Source organism: Bufo bufo, chromosome 3 (assembly GCF_905171765.1).
Source record: "Bufo bufo chromosome 3, aBufBuf1.1, whole genome shotgun sequence".
Classification (NCBI taxonomy): domain Eukaryota; kingdom Metazoa; phylum Chordata; class Amphibia; order Anura; family Bufonidae; genus Bufo; species Bufo bufo.
Genome location: NC_053391.1, coordinates 108373717 through 108383688, shown reverse-complemented (window position 1 = coordinate 108383688; position 9972 = coordinate 108373717). Strand labels below are relative to the sequence as shown.

The window sequence follows — 9972 nt, the reverse complement described above, 5'->3', positions numbered from 1 at the left end:
GTCTGTCACATCACCCCCGTGCATATCGGGGAACCTGTCTGAGCCTCAGGTCATGCAGCAATCTCTTATGCTGTTTGAAGACTCTGATGGCAGGGTTTCCCAAGGGCATCCACCTAGCCCTTCCCCAGGGGTGGAAGACATAGAATGCACTGACGCACAACCACTTATGTTTCCTGATGAGGACATGGAAATACCACCTCAGCACGTCACTGATGATGACGAAACACAGGTGCCAACTGCTGCGTCTTTCTGCAGTGTGCAGACTGAAAAGGAGGTCAGGGAGGAAGACTGGGTGGAAGACGATGCAGGGGACGATGAGGTCCTAGACCCCACATGGAATGAAGGTCGTGCCACTGACTTTCAGAGTTCGGAGGAAGAGGCAGTGGTGAGACCAAGCCAACAGCGTAGCAAAAGAGGGAGCAGGTGTCGCTAAAACAGTTCGCCTGCTACTGGCCACCATCACCAGGGACCGAGCACACCAAAGGCAGCTTCAAGGAGTTCCCTGGCATGGCACTTCTTCACACAATGTGCTGACGACAAGACCCGAGTGGTTTGCACGCTGTGCCATCAGAGCCTGAAGCGAGGCATTAACGTTCTGAACCTTAGCACAACCTGCATGACCAGGCATCTACATGCGGGACACTGGCTGCAGTGAAGTAAGCACCTTCAAAACCAAGAAAGGGCTCAGGCCGCTCCTGCCCCCTCTTCTGCTGCTGCCTCGACCTCTTCCTCCGCTTCTAGAGGAACGTTGGCACCTTCCGCCCAGCAAACAGAGGATGTGCCACCTACAACACCACCTCCGGCACCAAGCATCTCCACCATGTCACACGGAAGCGTTCAGCTCTCCATCACACAAACCTTTGATAGAAAGCGTAAATTCCCACCTAGCCACCTGTGGTGAAACCAACCTCGCCACTGGGTTTTGGAGGGGCCTGTTTGCCAGCCTCTTGCCCCAGGATTATGGGCCCTCTCATCACCCATGCTAAACTTTTGAACCCCTGGTCTAATTCGTGCCATTTTGGGATATGTTAAATGTATATGTGTACTGTAAAGGGTGGGACATTGTATATTTGAGTAGTGATGTCTGTCCTATTGTCTCCACGTGTGTATTGGCGATTTCCCTTTGTCCTGAGGGATAATTGAATTACTCCTCGGTTGTCTCCAGGACAGAAGACATTGTGTGTTCTCCTGCCTGTGATGATTACATTAACCCATTGTGAAAGGTAATTGTATCACAGGCAGAGGGGAGGATTTCATGTGGGAGTGTTTTACTGTATTGTACAGTCGTGGCCAAAAGTTTTGAGAATGACACAAATATTAGTTTTCACAAAGTTTGCTGCTAAACTGCTTTTAGATCTTTGTTTCAGTTGTTTGTGATGTAGTGAAATATAATTACACGCACTTGATATGTTCCAAAGGCTTTTATCGACAATTACATGACATTTATGCAAAGAGTCAGTATTTGCAGTGTTGGCCCTTCTTTTTCAGGACCTCTGCAATTCGACTGGGCATGCTCTCAATCAACTTCCGGGCCAATTCCTGACTGATAGCAACCCATTCTTTCATAATCACTTCTTGGAGTTTGTCAGAATTAGTGGGTTTTTGTTTGTCCACCCGCCTCTTGAGGATTGACCACAAGTTCTCAATGGGATTAAGATCTAGGGAGTTTCCAGGACATGGACCCAAAATGTCAACATTTTGGTCCCCGAGCCACATAGTTATCTCTTTTGCCTTATGGCACGGTGCTCCATCGTGCTGGAAAATGCATTGCTCTTCACCAAACTGTTGTTGGATTGTTGGAAGAAGTTGCTGTCCTTAATTCCCTCACAAGTGGAAGCACAAGGCGAAGACAGGGGAGGAGGAAGAGGTCGCCAACGCAGCTGTGTCAGCGCCAGCACCTCAGAAGGCAGGGTTAGCATGGCCGACATGTGGAAAAGCTTTGTCACCTCGCCGCAACAACCGGCCCCAACTGCTGATATGGAGCGTATTAGCAGGAGGCAGCATTTGAACAACATGGTTGTTCGTAAGGGTTGGACTGAATGTCAGATAGGGCGGTGTTCTTTCCCGCAGTTAGAATTTAGGTACTATGACATTGCCTCTTACTCAGAAATTCTGACCTGCCTTGTAAAGACCTACATATCTGTCCATGGGAGAACCTCGTCAGCGATAGATTCTTTAATCAAGATGAAAGAAGAAGTGTCAGACGAAAGTCGTGTCTATGCTGAGAAGAGGCCATTACCGTATCCCAGAAAAAAGGTGACAGTGAGGTTGAGGCTCTCCCAGAGTCTGACCAATAAAAGACGACAGTGGGAGCAGCTGATACCTGAATGAAAGGAGAAGGGTCGGATGGAAGTCCATTCCACGGTTGACCGTACCCCAGAAAGAAGGAGGTGCTACGTGGAGTCTGACCCATAAAAGACGACTGTGTGAGCAGCTGAAACCTAAAGATCGACACTGACAGTGGAAGAAAGTTCAAGATCCAGAGAGAAGACGTGTATTCTGTGGATGGAGACGTCTGGTTACGGTGAAGGGGAGGTCGGAGGTGTCGGTCGCGATGGGCGATGTCTAGGTACCTAAGGGGCAGATTATACTTCAGTCCTTCCTGAACTGTCACCAAGAGTGGGGTTAAGGGGGCAAATATATCCCAACCCTTCCCTCAAGCTTTATTGTCGTGTTTCTCGACAACAGGGGGATTGTAGAGGAAAGTGTTAGATTTAAATATACAGTATATGTATATATGCCTACTTATATATGCATATATATTGACCCTTTTCCAGGTGGTGTGTGTGTGTGTATATATATATATATATTTGTCATTTTTCTGACATGTGTGAATAAACTACACATTTTTTACTTCAAGGAGTGCTGCGGACCTTCTTTATTTATATATATATATATATATAAGAGAGAGAGAGATGTATGTATGCCCCTTTGTCAGCATGTCTATACATGTATATGTAAGTAGGCTTATAACTGCCCATTTATGCCCCAGGTTTATATTGAGTATATATATGTATTTAGATGTGGCCCAAGCATTATATAGATATATATACTTAAATGGGGCCAATATCCCCCCCCCCCCACTCTGGTATGTGCCTGCAGGAGGGAGAGGCTGACAACTGGACAATTATGTCCAGTTTCCGCCACTTCAAAGGACAGAGTATCATCGCTGCCGGAGATGTTTTGCATAACAGGGACAGGGGAACAAAAAGCTCCTGCGCCCCTGTATGCCATGTAATTACAGCGCCGGAGATATGCGATGTCTCCACAGGTGGGAGGATCAAAGGATCCCCCCCTCTGGAAGCACGCGCCAGGACGCGCGGGCTGGTGCGGTGACGTCATATCACCGCGCTTGCCCGCGTGGTCTTGGCTGCAGGCGTGCGCCGGGTTTAAATAACCCGGCAGCGCTGCACTAAAAAACAGAACCCCTACTCCCCCAGAAGAAAGGAGAGCGCAGGCAGCGCTCAGGATGCAGTCCCCAGCAGCCCGGACAAGAGCATTCCCTAGAGACGAGCATTACCCTGGACTGGAGCCCACTGCCTATACCAACAATGCTATTAACCCCTGCTATTATCCCTGTGCCCTGCATTTACCCCTATATTAACTGTTGATTATGCTTACTGCCCACTGTCACCAATCCCTGCAGCCCTGCTAACCCCTGCCTTGCTTCCTATCGCTGCCCTGCAGAGCATCCCCTATCCTGCAGAGCATTAACCCCTGCATTGCCCTGCACCCCTGTATTGTAACCCTTGCATTTGGTGTTTAACTCCTGGTGTATCCTCGTAGGGACAGTATATAGCCAGGCTGGATGGGTTGATATTAATGTGTATGTAAGTAAGTGTGTAATATATAGTTACATTGTGGGGTGGAATTGGAATTGTGTATTATATTTATTAATAATTAATATTGCCTTTAACAGGTACTTTCACACTAGCATTAGAATAATTCGGCAGGCAGTTCCGTTGCTGTAACTGCCTGCCGGATCCGGAAATCCATATGCAAACGGAGATCATTTGTTTCCAGATCTGTCTGACAATTGCATTGAAATACCAGATCCGTCTCTTCGGTGTCATCCGGAAAAACGGATCCGGTATTTTTTTTCCCATACTTTTAAAGGTCTGCGCATGCGCAGACCGGATCTGTCAATACGGCAATTTCCTGAACACTTGGTACCGGATCCGGTATTAATACATTTCAATGGAAATTAATGCCGGATCCGGCATGTGTTCCGGAATTTCGGACGGAGAAAATACTGTAGCATGCTGCAGTATTTTCTTCAGCCAAATACCGTAAAGGGGAAGGAACAGAAGATATCCTGATGCATACTGAGCAGATTGCTTTCCATTCAGAATGCATTAGGACAAAACTGATGCGTTTTTTCCGGTATTGAGCCCCTAGGACGGAACTCAATACCGGAAAACTTTAACGCTAGTGTGAAAGTAGCCTTATACATCTTCTTATATACAGGAGATTATATATCTCCTGTATATAATTATATATGTACAGCAGGTATAACCTGGGTATCTCCTGTATTAATGTACAGCAGGTATAACCTGGGTATCTCCTGTATATAATTATATATGTACAGCAGGTATAACCTGGGTATCTCCTGTATATAATTATATATGTACAGCAGGTATAACCTGGGTATCTCCTGTATATAATTATATATGTACAGCAGGTATAACCTGGGTATCTCCTGTATTTATGTACAGCAGGTATAACCTGGGTATCTCCTGTATATAATTATATATGTACAGCAGGTATAACCTGGGTATCTCCTGTATATAATTATATATGTACAGCAGGTATAACCTGGGTATCTCCTGTATATAATTATATATGTACAGCAGGTATAACCTGGGTATCTCCTGTATATAATTATATATGTACAGCAGGTATAACCTGGGTATCTCCTGTATATAATTATATATGTATAGTTGGTATAAGTTCTACATCTTCTTGTATATAGTGATATGGACTATGCTGGTATAACCTGGGTATCTAGTATGTAGTACTATTGTGCGCCGATGTCCCTGGTACAATGTCCTCCTTTTTGGGGCTCTGGCCACCCTAGTAACCATGGAAACGAGCAGTGTATATCGGGATGGAAAAATGAATCCAGCCAGCAAAGGAGGCAATATGGACAATCACAATACATTAGAAAGTGGCTTGTATTAACTTCCTCTACATGATAAATGCAACTTACTGAAGTGAGACCACCCTTTAAATCATAATTTCACTTCATTGACTTCAATATGTCTAATTACATTCACATTCATCTCTCCTATAATTTAGGTTACGTTAAACAAGTATATATGTATATATACATGCCATACGATTTTTTGTTGTAAAATATTTTTTTTCATTAAACTTATGCTTGGAGTAAAAAAAAAAACAATACTAAAGAAGCCGGACCGCCATTGGTTGTCCTTATCTGTGTTTTGCTCACAAGCAGTGTTGTCAATAAAGCTTGGTTGCTGTGAAACAAACAGTCGAGGAGGGGGCGGAGCTTTATGTGACAGGTCGCCTGCGTTACCTCCGGAAACAGAAAGTGAGGAAGTGAAGGAGAACGGAAGAGAGTGCGGACACACAGCCAGCCAGACATGACCGAGCCCGGGGCCCCGTGTCCGGCCGCCTGAGAGTGGGAACCGGGGGGACAGGCTGACACCAGGGGGCGCCCTCTCAGGTGAGCGCCACGGTTCCGTCTTTTTGGGCCGGCCCTGGGGGCAGCCTCCAGTGACCGGGGGGTGGTGTGTGTGTGGGAGGCCGAAGCTGCCAGGCTGTCACTTGTCCTGAGGCTGGCATGTGACATGGATGGCATCACCTATAGACCAAGGACTGGGCGCCCATGGATGGTGGGGGCATCAAGAGACTCATGGGAAATGGTGGGCATAGAGCTGTGCTGATACCAGGCATCATTGCATAAATCCTCACACCCTCTATCCTGGGGGTTTGTTCTTGGTTGTATCATGCCTAGCTGAGTAGGTTCACTGCTCACATGGGCAGGGGGCAACCGCCGAAGTTTCTTCTATAGTACATGATGGAGCCGCCATGTTATATGGGCTCCAGGAGGAGAAGGTCCAGGTCCACACTGTGGCTTACTGATTGGTGGAGACGGATTTGCCCCAATGTGTCCTGCAGGTCACTGCCAAGCATCCACCTCTCTGGAGACACGGAGATGGCTTCTGTCCTCCAGGTGATGGGTCTGGCAGTGATGGCTTCTATAGAGAACACCCCCAAATCATAGGCAAGGGCCTGGAGTCCCTGGTGATGTGCAGAGGCAGCGCGTGAGCCGCAGGATCCTGTGTATGGCATAAGACTACCAGGGAGATGGGAGGTGAACTATCAGGCATGCAGGATTGCGCTATCCTTTATTATCTACTTTATGCATTTATATAGCGCTGACATATTCTGCAGAGCTTCACAGACCTCATCACTCACTGTCCACAGCGGAGCTCACAATCTGTTATCAGTATGTCTTTGGGGTGTGGGAGGAAAACGGAGAACCCCGAGGAAACCCACCAAACACGGGGAGAACATACAAACTCCATGCAGATGTTGTCCTTGGTTGGAATCGACCCCAGCGCTGCAAGGCACCAGTGCTAACCACTGAGCCACCGTGCTGCCCTGCCTGTATAATAGCAGCCCATCTAGAAATACATTGGGATTAGCCCCGGCTGCAGGATGTGTTCAGGCCTGGAGCCACAGGTTGTCCGCTTATACCTTGACATGCATCATGTCTGTAGAGCTGCTGTCAGGGCCGTCTATGTAGACCTGCTATCTGAGGGTAAGGTGGAGCCCAGTGAGACACATTCATCCAGGGGAACAGATCAGGGGGCATCTCTAAAGACCGGTGTGTCCTATGTAGGGTTGCATCGGGGATCAAATTATCGATACCCAATCGATACTTTTGTACCCGGATCGATACGATACCGGGATTTGCCATTTTCTACTATCAGATAACATGGCGCGCGCTGCTCTCAGAGCGCGCCATGTTCTCCTCAGCAGCATTGGATGGAGTTAGAAGCGATCCGCGGCAATCAACCCCTCAGGTGCCACGCTTGAGGGGTTAATTGACGGGGATTACAGCGCCTTGTCATAGAGGCCGGGTATGTGATTCTGCCTCCAACACGCGCAGCCTATATTTGAATTAATGGGTTAGTTATCTTCATTGGTGGCGTAGTGCGCTCCTTCTCCCCCCCCCCCCAACCCCCAAGTATTATAATCATTAGTGGCAGTGGCCACAGGGTCCCCTTCTCCTCATTGGTAGTGCAGTAGCAGTTGTGATCGGAGCCCCAGCAGTGTAATCGCGGGGTTCCGATCGGTTACCATGGCAGCCAGGACACTACTGAAGCCCTGGCTGCCATGGTCCGCTCCCTCCTGCTGTGTGTACTGTGCACAGGGCAGAAGGGAGAGTGTGAGGGCCTATTCACCCTGATAAAGCTCTATTAGGGTGAATAGGACAAAAGATGAAAATATCCCAAGTTCTAGCTCCTACTAAATAAAATATTTAATGTTTAAATCACTCATTTTCCCCGTTTTACATGTAAAATATATAAACAATAAATAAATAAACATATTGCATATCGCCACGTCCGAAAAAGTCCAAGCTATTAAAATATTTTAAAATCTCTCCTATGCAGTGAACGCTGTAACAGGAAAAAAATAGGATCCGACTGTTCTATTATGGGCCGGACGTTCCATAAAATATGGAATCCACGCGGCTTTTTTGGTGTTTTATTTTTTCCAAATGGTATTGAGTATTGGAATACTGTTTTATGGCATCAAAATGTTGGTAGGTGACAACCCTAGTCCTATGCCGGTGCTGATCTAGATTTATTAAGAAGCGCAGTTAGTATATTGGGTGTATGTGTGCCCTCTGTGCACCAGAAAGTCAGATCTAGATTGCAGCTATAAATGACTTCAGTTTCTGGTGTAAATGGGCCGCAGGAGGCCGACAGTGTCCTCTTCTCCCAAAAATGGCAAGTGTTTTTTGTTTTGTTTTTTTGCTTGTGAACAAATAGCCTTTTACCGTGGTTGGCATCTTCTGCTTCTGTTTAGTTTTTGTATACCCTGTATATGATGTATACACTGCAGATTTTCTGAAGTGGAATTGCTTGCGGAAAATCTGCAGCATTTACAGTAGTGGCATAAGGATAACATTTTCACAAACACATTATGGACATTTTCGGCAAGAAAATCCACACATATCTTGACCTGCGGCGGGGGCTATTTATCCTGCGCATTTCTGCCTTGGTTTTCACCCTTTGCAGTGCAGGGGGTATAATTTCCGCACACCAAATCGCAGCAGGTTACGCGCTATTTCTGGCGAATTGATTCTAGATACCCTATGGATTTTCCAATCTGCAGTGGACCTGCTACATGTATTGTGCAGACTCCTGCTATAAATCAGTGTGAATTATTCACTTGCTTTTTTCATTTTTTTTTTAAACTTGCTTTAGATTTCTGATGGTGCCAGAGAGTAACCGCAGTCAGAATACATTGGCGCTGTACTCGTTAGATTAATTACATGACCCAGAAAACTAATGGCCAAGTGCTGAGGACGTATTGCCAGCGCTCCAGCAGATGTGTAATGTCACTTCCTGGACAGTTAGATTTCGCCATATCCTCATGTCTGCCTCCCTTCCCCCTCCATCTTTCAGATTTCCAGATCTGCAGCTCTCACTGATATGAGAACAACGTCCCTCAGAAAGAAGCATACTGCCTGACGCGGAGGGGGAGTGAGCACAGGTGCAAACACTGCTAAGCAGCATTTAGGGTCCCACCCCACTGTGTACATGGGCACATGCGCCCGAGCTACCCTCTCCTGCTGCAGCCAACGGATGTGGGATTTTACCGCAAATTGTGTGGCCGTTGGTTGCTGCAGGCTTGGCGGCATAGGGTCAGAAATTTGCCCTCCATTCACGAAGGTGGTGGGTATTTATGAATGCGCACAGATAAGGCCGAGTTCACGCTTTAGTTATTTGGTCAGTGATTGGGAGCCAAAACCAGTAGTCAAGTCTACACAGAGATGAGGTATAAAGCCTCCTGCACACGAACGTGTGCTGCCCATTGCCGTATTGCGGACCCCATTTGCGGATCCGCAATACACGAGCACCGTTCCGTGTGCATTCTTCATCATGAATGCGGACCCGTTCACTTCAATGTGTCTGCAAATCCGGAGACGCAGAATGGAACCCTACGGAAGCACTACAGAGTGCTTCCGTGGGGTTTCGTCCAGTACTTACGTTCCGCAATCAGATAGGACATGTTCTATGTTTTTGCGGAATGGTCGGATCTTGGACCCATTAAAGTGAATGGGTCCGCGATCCGCTGCGGCTGACCCATGGTCGGTGTTCGTGCATTGTGGCCCACAGCACGGCAAGGGGCAGCACATGTTCGTGTGCAGGAGGCCTAATGGAAAGATCTGCTCCTGTTCTGTTTTTGACCTGAACCCGGTTTTGGCTCACAGTAACTGATGTAAATTACTGACCAAATAACTGAAGTGTGAACTCTGCCTAAGGCGTCTGTAGGGTACCGGTTACCATGTTATATCAGGTAGGCCTCCCAACACTTTTAAAGTTTTTGTGTATGTTGAAGGTATGACAAAAACCCACCCATACCTGCCCGTTCCAGCGCCGTTATTTTCATTATTCTCCTCATGTAACTGAGCAGAACAACATAAATAAATAGCGGTGTGTGAACTGGGCCGAAGAGGGGAGTATTATGTGGGGGACCATGTCTGATCTGAATAACAGCAGACAATTATAGCCAAGTGATAAAGTCCAGTCCAATATGGCGGATCTGCCCTGTTCTTTATCACTTGGCACTCCACACTGCCCCACGTGCATCGCACGCACGCACTGCCCCACGTGCATCGCACGCACGCACTGCCCCACGTGCATCGCACGCACGCACTGCCCCACGTGCATCGCACGCACGCACTGCCCCACGTGCATCGCACGCACG

General features: G+C 47.3%; 1 protein-coding gene across 2 annotated transcripts in view; it reads left to right on the top strand.

The window, feature by feature from the left end:
• Positions 1-5511: 5511 nt before the first annotated feature.
• TMEM248 (transmembrane protein 248) overlaps positions 5512-9972 on the top strand; it is a 38216-nt gene continuing 33755 nt past the window's right edge. Inside the window, exons 1-2 of one of the 2 annotated variants that reach the window (XM_040423468.1) lie at positions 5512-5689; positions 8667-8739. The gene's annotated coding sequence lies outside the window, so the exon portion shown is untranslated. The remainder of the gene's footprint in view (positions 5690-8666; positions 8740-9972) is intronic. The other variant, XM_040423467.1, reaches the window with a different exon arrangement.